The following is a 15,429-nucleotide window of genomic DNA, read 5'->3' on the forward strand; positions in this document are numbered from 1 at the left end:
TCGTTTTCCTGGCACTATAGTACCCTGAGGGTGCCCCCACCCTCAGGGTCCCCCTCCCGCCGGGCTCTAGGGGGAGGAAGGGGTTAAGCTTACCTCTTTCTCCAGCGCCGGGCGGGGAGCTCTCCTCCTCCTCTCCTCCCTCTTCTTCCGTCACAGGCTGAATGCGCATGCGCAGAAAGAGCCACGCCCACATTCATCCAGTCCATAGGAAAGCATTCACAATGCTTTCCTATGGACGCGGGCGTCTTCTCACTGTGAAAATCACAGTGAGAAGTGCGTAAGCCCTCTAGCGGTTGTCAATGAGACAGCCACTAGAGGCTGGATTAACCCATTTATAAACATAGCAGTTTCTCTGAAACTGCTATGTTTATTTTTAAAAAAACGGTTAAACCTAGCTGGACATGGCACCCAGACCACTTCATTAAGCTGAAGTGGTCTGGGTGCCTATACTGGTCTTTTAAGATTGAAAAACGTTCTTGAAATAAAAGTAATTAAATATTTTTCGAAAATTGTGGAACATATAGAAACGATTTTCAACTATAACACAGTAAGTAAAGTAACTTCTAGAGCTAATCACACTAAACGATAATTCAGCAAAAATAATAAAATCTTAGGAAAAGGACTTAGAATTTGAGATATCATACACAGAATGGTGTTTATCACTAACACAAATTTATAGGACTATTCATTGTTTAAATGTAATTGAATGCCAATATACAGGGAGTGCAGAATTATTAGGCAAATGAGTATTTAGACCACATCATCCTCTTTATGCATGTTGTCTTACTCCAAGCTGTATAGGCTTGAAAGCCTACTACCAATTAAGCATATTAGGTGATGTGCATCTCTGTAATGAGAAGGGGTATGGTCTAATGACATCAACACCCTATATCAGGTGTGCATAATTATTAGGCAACTTCCTTTCCTTTGGCAAAATGGGTCAAAAGAAGGACTTGACAGGCTCAGAAAAGTCAAAAATAGTGAGATATCTTGCAGAGGGATGCAGCACTCTTAAAATTGCAAAGCTTCTGAAGCGTGATCATCGAACAATCAAGCGTTTCATTCAAAATAGTCAACAGGGTCGCAAGAAGCGTGTGGAGAAACCAAGGCGCAAAATAACTGCCCATGAACTGAGAAAAGTCAAGCGTGCAGCTGCCAAGATGCCACTTGCCACCAGTTTGGCCATATTTCAGAGCTGCAACATCACTGGAGTGCCCAAAAGCACAAGGTGTGCAATACTCAGAGACATGGCCAAGGTAAGAAGGGCTGAAAGACGACCACCACTGAACAAGACACACAAGCTGAAACGTCAAGACTGGGCCAAGAAATATCTCAAGACTGATTTTTCTAAGGTTTTATGGACTGATGAAATGAGAGTGAGTCTTGATGGGCCAGATGGATGGATTGGTAAAGGGCAGAGAGCTCCAGTCCGACTCAGATGCCAGCAAGGTGGAGGTGGAGTACTGGTTTGGGCTGGTATCATCAAAGATGAGCTTGTGGGGCCTTTTCGGGTTGAGGATGGAGTCAAGCTCAACTCCCAGTCCTACTGCCAGTTTCTGGAAGACACCTTCTTCAAGCAGTGGTACAGGAAGAAGTCTGCATCCTTCAAGAAAAATATGATTTTCATGCAGGACAATGCTCCATCACACGCGTCCAAGTACTCCACAGCGTGGCTGGCAAGAAAGGGTATAAAAGAAGAAAATCTAATGACATGGCCTCCTTGTTCACCTGATCTGAACCCCATTGAGAACCTGTGGTCCATCATCAAATGTGAGATTTACAAGGAGGGAAAACAGTACACCTCTCTGAACAGTGTCTGGGAGGCTGTGGTTGCTGCTGCACGCAATGTTGATGGTGAACAGATCAAAACACTGACATAATCCATGGATGGCAGGCTTTTGAGTGTCCTTGCAAAGAAAGGTGGCTATATTGGTCACTGATTTGTTTTTGTTATGTTTTGGAATGTCAGAAATGTATATTTGTGAATGTTGAGATGTTATATTGGTTTCACTGGTAAAAATAAATAATTGAAATGGGTATATATTTGTTTTTTGTTAAGTTGCCTAATAATTATGCACAGTAATAGTCACCTGCACACACAGATATCCCCCTAAAATAGCTATAACTAAAAACAAACTAAAAACTACTTCCAAAAATATTCAGCTTTGATATTAATGAGTTTTTTGGGTTCATTGAGAACATGGTTGTTGTTCAATAATAAAATTAATCCTCAAAAATACAACTTGCCTAATAATTATGCACTCCCTTTAAGGTCATGTATGTCACGATTCCGGGAACCCAACACGCTAACAGACACACACACACACAGAAAAGATGCCGTACCGGACCTTAGAGTGGCCGGGCTAAGCACCCACAGAATAGTCAGGAGACAAGCCGAGTCAGGGGAACCAGAAAACAGGATAACGATAAACAAGCCGAGGTCAAAGGGTAGGAGAAAGTCACAGAGTCAGATTAACAAGCCAGAAAGTACGTAACCAGAAATCACAAGTTCAGAATCAATACTATACAGCAAAGACCACAACAGGGCAGGGAGGAACAGGAAAGGTGAGTATAAATACCCTAGGTTAAATTCTGATTGGATAACTTCCAATCAGAATTAACAATCACACGTGGGAGATATCTAAGCCTCCCACTGTGATTGTGGTACTGTTGCTTTAACGCCGGGTCACTCACGTGACCCCGGCGTTTGCATAAATCAACGACCTTCCAGCGTGCAGCGTTATACATGCTGCCGCTGGGAGGCGTGACGGATGCGAGCGGCGAGCGGCGGAGAGGAGACGCCGCTCGCCGACAGGTAGGAGGAGGGGAGACCACGGGCGGCGATGGACTGAGGGTGAGTGCTGCGAGCTGCGAGCAGCCTCCCCTACTAGCCGCCCGCGGACCCCTGACATAACCCCCCCCTCGAGGACCGCCCAACGGGCGGGAAGCCGAAGGCTTCAAAGGAAACCGCGCATGAAAGGAGCGGACCAAAGAGGGCGCGTTCACGTCAGAGGCAGAAACCCATGACCGCTCCTCAGGACCGTATCCCTTCCAGTCAATCAGATACTGCAAGCGACCCCGAGAAAAACGAGAATCAAGGAGGGCAGCCACGTCGTACACGTCACTAGAGGCTGCGCGGAGGGAAACTGGACACCTGAGAGGACCAGAGAATCGATTACAGAGCAGGGGCTTCAAAAGGGAGGTGTGAAAGGTGTTAGGAATACGCATGGAAGGAGGCAAGTCCAGGGAGTAGGACACAGGATTGACCCTACGCAATACCTTGAAGGGGCCAAGGAACCTGGGTGCGAATTTCATAGAGGGGACCCTGAGGCGGAGATTCTTAGAGGACAACCAAACCCTTTCACCCGGAACATAAGAAGGAGCAGCACCTCTACGGCGATCAGCAAATCTCTTCTGAGCAACAGCCACTCGAGAAAGAGTAGCATGGACCTGATCCCACATCTTCCGTAAGGAGGTTAGGTGCTCGTCCAAAGCGGGTATTCCCTTGTCGGAGAATACGCCGGGAAGGACAGAGGGTTGGAACCCATAAGCAACCAAAAAAGGACTTAAGCCAGTGGACGAATGAGTCACAGTGTTTCTGGCGAACTCAGCCCAGGGAAGGAGGTGAGACCAGTTGTCCTGGTGTGCATTCGTGAAGCAGCGTAAATACAGCTCCACAGATTGATTCGCCCGTTCGGCAGCTCCATTGGATTGTGGATGATAAGAGGAGGTAAATGACAAGGAAATCCCCATCTCAGCACAAAAGCCCCTCCAAAACCGAGAGACAAACTGAGGACCCCTGTCGGATATGATATCCTGTGGTATACCATGCAAGCGGAAAACCTCATTGGCAAACACCCGAGCCAACTGAACCGCAGAAGGTAGTTTTTTGAGTGGAATAAAGTGTGCCATCTTAGAGAACCTATCAGTCACAGTCAAAATTACTGTCATTCCATCGGATGAAGGAAGATCAACAATAAAGTCCATGGATAGGTGGGTCCATGGTTTCTTGGGTACGGACAAAGGCATCAGGAGACCCTGGGGTTTAACAGTAGGGGACTTACACTGTGCACAAACACGACAAGCCTGCACATAATCCACTACGTCTTTCTTAAGTGAAGGCCACCAGAATTGTTGAAGGAGACCTTTGTATGTTTTGGTAACCCCTGGGTGACCAGCCGTTTTGGCGGTGTGAAATAAAACCAACAATTTCTTTCTCTCTCTTTCTTTCACGTATAATCTATCAACAGGTGTCTCAGAGGGTGCTTGGGTTTGGTATGCCTTGATACCATCCAGGAAAAGGGACGAAATAACCAAACGGGTAGCGGCTATTATCTTAGACGTGGGTACAATGGGTTCAGGAGCGGGGGCAATAGACTCCAAAGGTTCGTATTGTCGGGAGATAGCATCAGCCTTGACATTACGGTACCCAGGCCTATATGTGATAATGAACTGAAAGCGTGAAAGAAATAAGGACCATCTGGCTTGACGAGAGGACAATCTTTTAGCATCAGCTATATAGGAGAGATTCTTATGATCAGTGATAACCAGGATTTCGTGTCTGGCTCCTTCCAATAAGTATCTCCACTCTTTAAAAGCCATCACAATAGCTAATAGTTCCCTGTTCCCGACATCATAATTTTTCTCCGAATCAGATAGTTTTTTAGAAAAGTAGCAACATGGATGGAGGGGTTCGTTATAGGATAGTCTTTGTGACAATACAGCTCCCACACCTGATTCTGAAGCGTCTACTTCCATTACAAAGGGAAGGGAAGGATCGGAATGGTGTAATACAGGGGCAGTGGCAAATGCCTTTTTGAGAGTCTCAAAGGCTTTAATGGCTTCAGGAGTCCAAACCCTGGGGTGCAAACCCTTTTTAGTCAGTTTAGTGATAGGAGCAATGACTGATGAAAAGTTTTTAATAAATCTGCGGTAATAATTGGCAAAGCCTATAAACCGCTGTATTGCTTTAAGGCCTTGAGGAAGAGGCCAAGACAACATGGCTTCTAATTTTGAAGGATCCATGCTGAACCCCTGTTCAGAAATGATGTACCCTAGGAATTGTACTGATGTTTGGTCGAATAAACATTTCTCCAATTTACAATAAAGACCATTTTGTAGCAATCTCTTAAGTACCTTCCTCACATGGTGTCAGGGTCTTACCTGAGTTGGGAGTCTGTAGCGCAGATATGTCGCTCACCCTTGCAGATAGCCACAGACCGAGGTGGTCAGGTAAGAATACACCTGGCCTGTGGGTCTGTGCACGGGGGCTGTGCAGGATGCAGTACCAAATTCGCAGGACAGGCAAGGACAGAACCAGCAGGATAGTCGAGGGATAGCCGAGGTCAGAGGATGCCAGAGGTCAGAATAACGTAGTCACAAGCCGAGGTCAAATATACGAAGCAGAATAAACAGGAACACTGGTACGACACAGGAACACTAGATCAAAGACTTGACAATGAGTGCAGGGCGAGGCTGGGTTTAAATACCCTGCTGATGAAGATCAGAGTCAGGTGCGATACAGACAAGTCAAGGTGCATCCCCCGGTGTAGTAGCCAAGCCAGGATGAACAAGACCGGAATCAGTAGTCTTTGGTAAAACTGCTGTGGCTCAGAGGCAGAGAGCAGGACTAGGGTAGATAAGTACCCCGGTTCAAGTCCCCTGTTGGGAATTCCAGGGGCGACCACGTCTGGCCGTCTGTCTCACAGGTGAGTACCCTGACAGTACCTCCCCCTTCAAAAACGACCTCTGGGCGTAAGCAGGCTCCTCATTGAAATAATCCGTCTCTCCAGAGTCACTCTCAGAATCCGTCGAGTCCCCATAGTGAAAATCCTCAGTATGGAATCCCTGATTAGCTCGGGATTTCCCAGTACCAGCTTCTGGTACGGCTGACGATCGGTCTAGGTTCCGGACAGGGGTGACAAAAACTTCCACAACTTCGGGAGGGGCAGTGCTCGCAGCTAGCAGTGCTTTTTCGAACACTTCCAGGTCTTTTTTACAGACCGTAGTGCCATTAGAAGCAATGACACAATCCTTAGGTAAATCCTTTTCAAGTGAGCAGGAAGTAGTGGTGGTACTACAGGAAGCAACTTTGGTAGTAGATGCAGACGACTCTGGAGCAGGGGGTATAGCATTCTCCATGGAAGCCAAGCCTGGACAGGGATAACGGCTCTCTTGTAGCTCTTTAGGCTGATAAGCGGTGTACACTGGACGAAGAGTGTTATTACCCAGTCGGAGAGCTGGAGGTCTAGGAGGGCGAACAGGGCAGAGCGTGATGAAGTGTCCTCCTTCTCCGCAGTAAAAACACAGACCATGGCTTCTCCTTCGGTCCCTCTCCCCAGGTGTGACTTTGCAGTGGACACGTCCAATTTGCATAGGTTCCTCAGGATCAAGTGGAACACAGGATACCTCTGGAGTTTTCTTGGGAACTGGAACATAAGAGGGTATCACTGGGGTGTGGTGATAGTACTCGGTTCCTTGGTGACGTAGACTCCGTGATTTTTTAGTAGGTGGAGCTGGCTTGGGCTTAGTGGTCCTGCACTGTGAGTCCAAAGCAATAATAAAGGATTCCCAGCTGACAAGGACAGGACTCTTCCTCTGCAACATTTGGTAAGACCAAACTTTAATGCGTCCAGACAACAGGTTGATAGCCGCTCTGACCCTGATGAAATCCGTGGCGTAAGTTCGAGGTTTTAAAGAGAACAATACCTCGCAATCCATCCTGAATGACTGGAAGGACGTGTAGTTACCATCAAATCTGTCGGGCATGATGACAAAGGGTTCCGGGGCTGGATGTACTGCGCCTTTAAGAGAAAAAAGTTCCTGCTGCAACTCCGAAACAGTCTGGACCAGGCTGGACACTTGCTGGAGTGAGGGTGAGCACATTTCTGCGGACTCCATATTGGTCAAGTCTTTTGTCAGGGTCTTACCTGAGTTGGGAGTCTGTAGCGCAGATATGTCGCTCACCCTTGCAGATAGCCACAGACCGAGGTGGTCAGGTAAGAATACACCTGGCCTGTGGGTCTGTGCACGGGGGCTGTGCAGGATGCAGTACCAAATTCGCAGGACAGGCAAGGACAGAACCAGCAGGATAGTCGAGGGATAGCCGAGGTCAGAGGATGCCAGAGGTCAGAATAACGTAGTCACAAGCCGAGGTCAAATATACGAAGCAGAATAAACAGGAACACTGGTACGACACAGGAACACTAGATCAAAGACTTGACAATGAGTGCAGGGCGAGGCTGGGTTTAAATACCCTGCTGATGAAGATCAGAGTCAGGTGCGATACAGACAAGTCAAGGTGCATCCCCCGGTGTAGTAGCCAAGCCAGGATGAACAAGACCGGAATCAGTAGTCTTTGGTAAAACTGCTGTGGCTCAGAGGCAGAGAGCAGGACTAGGGTAGATAAGTACCCCGGTTCAAGTCCCCTGTTGGGAATTCCAGGGGCGACCACGTCTGGCCGTCTGTCTCACAGGTGAGTACCCTGACACATGGGCATGATGAGACTCCAGATCAGGAGAAAACACAAGTATATCATCGAGATAGACCACGGCACAGACATGTAGTAAATCTCTAAGGACATCATTGATGAGGTCCTGAAAGACAGCAGGAGCATTACACAGTCCGAAAGGCATGACTAGATACTCGTAATGCCCACTGCGTGTATTGAACGCTGTCTTCCATTCATCGTTTTCTTTTATGCGAACCAAGTTATAAGCCCCCCTGAGGTCTAGTTTGGTAAAAAATCTAGAACCTTTGACACGGTCAAACAACTCAGTAATGAGAGGGATAGGATAAGCATTTTTAACTGTTATATTATTCAGGCCTCTATAGTCTATACATGGCCTTAAATCGCCCTCTTTCTTGGCAACAAAAAAGAAACCAGCACCAGCCGGAGAGGAGGACCTTCTGATAAAACCTTTACGTAAGGATTCCTGTATGTACTCCTCCATGACCTGGTTTTCTTTCTCAGAAAGCGGGTAGACCTTGCCCCTAGGAGGCATCTTTCCAGGTAACAAGTTTATGGCACAATCATAATCCCGATGTGGGGGTAGTCTATCAGCTTCCCTTTTTTCAAAGACCAATGCGAGGTCTGCATAGACAGGGGGGACAGAAACAGAAAGGGGTTTAGCTGTAGGGACATTGAGTAAACAAACGGGACGTAAACGGACCATACAGTCTCGTTGACAGGATTCCCCCCAGGAGAGTATATCCAAACAACCCCAATCAAGTACCGGGTTATGCTTAACTAACCAGGGGAAGCCCAGTATGATGGAAGCTGTAGGGGAGTCAATTATTTGGAAGGTTATCCTTTCTTTGTGTAAGGCACCCACGGCCATTACCATTTCTTGGGTCTCATGGGTCACCAGGGGTTTCTCAAGTGGTCTACCATCTATGGCCTCAACGGCCAAGGGTGTGGCCTTTTGGATCAGATTCAAGGCTGCGGTTTTAGCAAAGTTCTCATCGATAAAGTTATCTGCAGCACCTGAATCGATCAAGGCTTTAGTTGTAATCGTGGTTTGATTGACCAAAAGAGTAACCGTAATGAATGGTCTGGAGATGGACACATGAGGGGAAAAAACCATAACACCCGAGGCCGACCCCTCTCTAGGCCTTAGGTGCTGTAGTTTCCCTGCAAACTAGGACAGTTACTTCGGAGATGCCCCCTCTTACCACAATAAAGGCACAAACCCTCCCTTCTGCGGTATGTCCTTTCAGCTTCAGATAAGCCTACAGTACCTAATTGCATGGGTTCGGGAGGTGGTTGAGTAGGGGGAGGTAACGCTAGTAGTGCAGTACTGGGTAAAGCAGGTAACCCCTGTGTATTCCTTCTTCTTTGACTACGCCTCTCTCTTATACGGTTGTCAATTAGAATGATATAATCTATTAGATCATCCAGAAGAATAGGCAATTCCCTGGATGCTATTTCGTCTAATATGTAAGCGGCCAAACCCTCCTGAAAAGCTGTTACGAGGGAGTCGTTATTCCAAACCACTTCAGCTGCCAGAGTGCGGAATTCAATGGTATAATCCGCTACTGATCTACTGCCCTGTCGGATCCTGAGCAGAGCTTTGCCAGCAGAAGCAACCCGGCCCGGCTGATCAAACGTACGTTTGAAAGCTGTTAGAAAGTCTGCAAAGGACATTGGGGACGTGTTCTCCCACATGGGGTTGGCCCATGCTAGAGCTTTTCCTGACAAATGGTTGCTCAGAAAAGCAATCTTGGCTCTGTCAGTGGGGTATGAGCGCGGATTCATCACCAAATGAATATCAATTTGGTTGAGGAAACCACGGCACGATGCTGGATCACCGCTATAGCGCTGAGGTGGCGTCATGTGAACCACGTGAGCAGGAGCGGTTACCGGATCAGGGCTGGGTTCTGGCCCAGCAGCAACAACTTCTTGAACGGCAGGTTGCAAGTGGGCAGTACGAGCCAGTATGGTTTGTAAAGCCTGGGCAAACTGATCCATACGATGGTCTAAACCCTCCATTCTAGCCTCCTGATTAACTAGGAGCTGTGGAATGTCAGCAGGTTCCATAATGGCCCTGTTGTAATGTCACGATTCCGGGAACCCAACACGCTAACAGACACACACACACAGAGAAAAGATGCCGTACCGGACCTTAGAGTGGCCGGGCTAAGCACCCACAGAATAGTCAGGAGACAAGCCGAGTCAGGGGAACCAGAAAACAGGATAACGATAAGCAAGCCGAGGTCAAAGGGTAGGAGAAAGTCACAGAGTCAAATTAACAAGCCAGAGAGTACGTAACCAGAAATCACAAGTTCAGAATCAATACTATACAGCAAAGACCACAACAGGGCAGGGAGGAACAGGAAAGGTGAGTATAAATACCCTAGGTTAAATTCTGATTGGATAACTTCCAATCAGAATTAACAATCACACGTGGGAGATATCTAAGCCTCCCACTGTGATTGTGGTACTGTTGCTTTAACGCCGGGTCACTCACGTGACCCCGGCGTTTGCATAAATCAACGACCTTCCAGCGTGCAGCGTTATACATGCTGCCGCTGGGAGGCGTGACGGATGCGAGCGGCGAGCGGCGGAGAGGAGACGCCGCTCGCCGACAGGTAGGAGGAGGGGAGACCACGGGCGGCGATGGACTGAGGGTGAGTGCTGCGAGCTGCGAGCAGCCTCCCCTACTAGCCGCCCGCGGACCCCTGACAATGTATAAATGGTATTTAACTCCTTTGAAGATTTCAAAGATGTATCATGAATACAATTCAAATTGTTGGAGATGTGGGAATTATCCATATATGATGGTCATGTCCTATGGTCAAAACCATTATGGAGTTGGGTATATAACTCATAGAAACATAGAAACATAGAATGTGACGGCAGATAAGAACCATTCGGCCCATCTAGTCTGCTCAATTTTCTAAATACTTTCATTAGTCCCTGGCCTTATCTTATTGTTAGAATAGCCTTATGCCTATCCCACGCATGCTTAAACTCCTTTACTGTGTTAACCTCTACCACTTCAGCTTGAAGGCTATTCCATGCATCCACTACCCTCTCAGTAAAGTAATACTTCCTGATATTATTTTTAAACCTTTGTCCCTCTAATTTAAGACTATGTCCTCTTGTTGTGGTAGTTTTTCTTCTTTTAAATATAGTCTCCTCCTTTACTGTGTTGATTCCCTTTATGTATTTAAATGTTTCTATCATATCCCCCCTATCTCGTCTTTCCTCCAAGCTATACATGTTAAGATCCTTTAACCTTTTCTGGTAAGTTTTATCCTGCAATCCATGAACCAGTTTAGTAGCCCTTCTCTGAACTCTCTCTAAAGTATCAATATCCTTCTGGAGATACGGTCTCCAGTACTGCGTACAATACTCCAAGCGAGTTCTCACCAGTGTTCTGTACAATGGCATGAGCACTTCCCTCTTTCTACTGCTAATGCCTCTCCCTATACAACCAAGCATTTTTCTAGCGTGTCCTGCTGCTCTATTACATTGTCTGCCTACCTTTAAGTCATCAGAAATAATCACCCCTAAATCCCTTTCCTCAGATGTTGAGGTTAGGACTCTATCAAATATTCTGTACTCTGCCCTTGGGTTTTTACGTCCAAGATGCATTATCTTGCACTTATTCACATTAAATGTCAGTTGCCACAACTCTGACCATTTTTCTAGTTTACCTAAATCATTAGCCATTTGGCTTATCCCTCCTGGAACATCAACCCTGTTACATATCTTAGTATCATCAGCAAAAAGACATACCTTACCATCAAGACCTTCTGCAATATCACTAATAAAAATATTAAAGAGAATGGGTCCAAGTACAGATCCCTGAGGTACCCCACTGGTGACAAGCCCAAGCTTCGAATATACTCCATTGACTATAACCCTCTGTTGCCTGTCACTCAGCCACTGCCTTACCCATTTAACAATATTGGAATCCACACTTAAATATTGCAGTTTATTGATAAGCCTTCTATGTGCAACCGTGTCAAAAGCCTTACTGAAATCTAGTTAAGCAATGTCTACTGCACTACCCTGATCTATAATTTTAGTTACCCAATCAAAAAAATCAATAAGATTAGTTTGGCATGATCTCCCTGAAGTAAATCCATGTTGTCTCTGATCTTGAAATCCATGTGTTTTTAGATGTTCAACAATCCTATCCTTTAACATGGTTTCCATCACTTTCCCCACTACTGAAGTAAGGCTTACTGGCCTATAGTTGCCCAACTCCTCCCTATTACCTTTCTTGTGAATAGGCACAACATTCGCCAACTTCCAATCTTCTGGGACTACTCCTGTTATCAATGATTGGTTAAATAAATCTGTTAATAGTTTTGCTAGTACACCACTAAGCTCTTTTAATAGCTTTGGGTGTATTCCATCAGGTCCCATTGACTTATTTGTCTTTACTTTCGAGAGTTGAAATAGAACCTCTTCCTCTGTAAACTCGTGTAATAAATGACTTATTTATCCTTTTTATTAACTGAGGTCCCTTTCCTTCATTTTCATCTGTAAATACCAAACAAAAATATTAATTGAGGCAGTCAGCTAGTCCGTTATCCTCTTCTACATACCTTCCTTCTTTTGTTTTTTAATCTAACTAATCCATGTTTTACTTTTCTTTTCTCATTTATGTATCTAACAAAAGTTTTGTCCCCCTTTTTTACTGACTGTGCTATTTTCTCTTCTGTGTGTGATTTGGAAGCTCTTATAACTTGCTTAGCCTCTTTCTGTCTAATCTTAAAGATCATTCTATCTTCCTCACTTTGTTTTTTTTATAATTACTAAATGCTAACTTTTTGTTTTTTACTATTTGGCCACATCTGCAGAGTACCACAGTGGTTTCTTGATTTTTTTGCTTTTACTGACAAGCCTAATGCAATTTTCTGTTGCCTTCAGTAGTGCAACTTTTAAATAATCCCATTTCTCTTGGACTCCATTTAAATTGCTCCAGTCTGATAATGACTCCTTTACACATGTTCTAATTTTAGAAAAGTCTGTTTTTCTAAAGTCTAAAATTTTTGTTTTTGTGTGGTGTGACTCAGTCACTGTTCTTATATTAAACCACACTGACTGATGATCACTGGATCCTAAACTTTCACCTACAGTAATATCGGATACCAAATCTCCATTTGTTAACACTAAATCTAGTATGCCCTCTTTACGAGTTGGCTCCTCAACAACTTGTTTTAGAGACAATCCCAGTAGGGAGTTTAGAATATGTGTGCTCCTGGCACAAGCAGCTATTTTTATTTTCCAATTCACATCAGGAAGATTAAAGTCACCCATGATGATAACTTCCCCCTTCATTGTCATTTTAGCTATTTCCTCAACTAGTAGATTATCTAACTCTTCTATTTGTCCTGGGGGCCTATAAATCACACCTACACAAGTTACTGTGTGATTACCAAATTCTAACGTAACCCAAACGGACTCTATGTTCGCCTCACTAACTTTTAATAGGCTAGATTTTATGCTATCCTTCACATACAGGGCCACCCCTCCCCCTTTCCTGCCTTCCCTGTCTTTTCTATATAAAGAGTACCCTGGTATTGCTCCGTCCCAGTCATTTTTCTCATTATACCATGTCTCAGTAACAGCGACTAAATCTACATTATCAGTTGCCATTAGTTTAAATTCATCCTAGCAAAACCTCTGAACTGCTCACTGAGAACATTTGTTCCTTTTTGAGAAAGATGCAAACCATCTTTTTTGTACAGTTTATTTCCATTCCAAACAGAGCTACCATGAGAAATAAAGCCAAATCCTTGCTCCCGACACCATTCACCAAGCCACAAGTTAAAGTCCCTAATACGCATCGCCTGTTGTTCTGAGTGTTATGCACAGGCAGAACTTCAGAGAATGACAGTGTGGAAGCAACCTGCTGTATATCATTGGCAAAAACACTAAAAACGTCCTTAACCTCTGAAACCTCATTGCAAGCCAAGTCATTTGTCCCTAGATGGACAAGTACATCCAATTCGCCTTCCTGCTTTGCTCGCTTAACAATATTACAGATACGTGTCCTTTCCCTGTGAGCAGTAGCTCCGGGAAGACACCTCACAAGACCACCATTGTCCATCTCCACACCTCTTATGATGGAATCCCCTAACAACAACTGCTTTCTATTAGGCCTCACCATAGTCTCCAAGCCTCTTTCCACAACACCACTAGCCTCAGTGCCTCTCTCCACAACACCACTAGCCTCAATGCCTCTCTCCACAACACCACTAGCCTCAGTGCCTCTCTGCACAATACCACTCTCCACAACACCACTAGCCTCAATGCCTCTCTCCACAACACCACTAACCTCAGTGCCTCTCTCCACAACACCATTAGCCTCAATGCCTCTCTCCACAACACCACTAGCCTCAGTGCCTCTCTCCACAACACCACTAGCCTCAATGCCTCTCTCCACAACACCACTAGCCTCAGTGCCTCTCTCCACAACACCACTAGCTTCAATGCCTCTCTCCACAACACCACTACCCTCATTGCCTGTCTCCATTTCACCATTACACTCTGAAAGTGCAGAAAATGAATTATGTAGAGCAACATACTGTGCAATAGGCCTTTTATCCACAACTCTAAGTCTACCAGATCCTACAGTGATCCATCTGCCATTCCTAGTATGTCTCTGTGGCAGTGGCTATGCAGCAGTTCCAGCCTGAGTTTGTTTACCATATAATATACAAATCTCAGTCTTCAAAAATACAATCTCCTGCCGCAAGATAGAGAACTGTCTACAGATTAGACAACAACCAAACCTCCAAAAAGTGGAACGTGAAACAAATGCATAGCAACTATTACATTGAACTCCTTTTGTGAGTTAACGGGTATTAAGTTAAACTGGTATCCTGCAACTGCTCTCCTCCATTTGAAATGGAATTTATAAACTAGTAACAATATATGTATAGCTACCCATTGTCTTTTAGCCTCTAAGATCATAATTGCTAGAAATTGGAGATCTCATGCATTGTTTCAAAAAAATGCATTTAAATAATCAAATTAAGTACCAACTGCGCATGGAAGAAAATCTTTTAAATTGCCACATAAATATTCTAAAAAAAAAGATCTATGTATGAATTGTGGCTAGACAAATTATAAGGCCTGTAATCAATGGTCTAGATTGAAATGGCAAATTTGTATTAAGTTAAAAAAAATAAAAAATCTTTCCTGCTCTGATTGAATGAATTATTGCTTGTATTATGTTTTGTAAATGTATTGTCAATTAATGTCTTAACATTCATACAAAATGAAGAGAAATAGAATTTGTACTAAGACAAGGTGGCTATTTTGTATAATATATTTTAGAGATTATAATGCTAAGGAATCAATGGTTTGATATATGGACATTAATGTATTTTGTATGTTAAAATCAAATAAAAAGATGTTAAAAAAAAAAAAGAAAAAGAAATATGTAATGCACTTGTCTAAAGCTATAAAGTTTACCCCAGTGATTGCACATTTTTTGGAGTGTAAATTTAGTGTGTGATGTAGTTGTAAAGGGATAGATAGATAAGCATTCTTGATACATGTGTATTAAGTCTTTGTATTTATAATTCCTTTTTTACTTGTGGATATTTCTATGTTGTTCTATGTAGTTTTTCAATTTTGGCATTAATCCAAGATGAAGCATGTCAGATAGACACTGAGACTTGGGTCATTAAACTATCATAAATGATATGAAATGAGTCAATTTGTCGTATTATGAAATGTTTTATACCCTCTCTATAAGGTGTAATCAAGGTGCAACTAACCTGACACTATTAATAATAATAACAAAGTATTTAACCAGGAAAGGTACATTCAGATTACTCTGGTTTCCAAGTACGTCCTGGGGATGTTACCTTAGCCCAACATCCAGGGGTTGTTACTATCACCCAATTTAATGGTACTCATTTTATCTACCTCGGAAGCATGAAGGGCTGAGTCAACCCTGC

General features: G+C 44.3%; 1 protein-coding gene across 2 annotated transcripts in view; it reads left to right on the plus strand.

The window, feature by feature from the left end:
* COL15A1 (collagen type XV alpha 1 chain) overlaps nt 1-15,429 on the plus strand; it is a 353,153-nt gene that overhangs the window by 192,864 nt on the left and 144,860 nt on the right. The window lies entirely within an intron of this gene.

Source organism: Pelobates fuscus, chromosome 4 (genome assembly GCF_036172605.1).
Source record: "Pelobates fuscus isolate aPelFus1 chromosome 4, aPelFus1.pri, whole genome shotgun sequence".
In the NCBI taxonomy this organism is placed as follows: domain Eukaryota; kingdom Metazoa; phylum Chordata; class Amphibia; order Anura; family Pelobatidae; genus Pelobates; species Pelobates fuscus.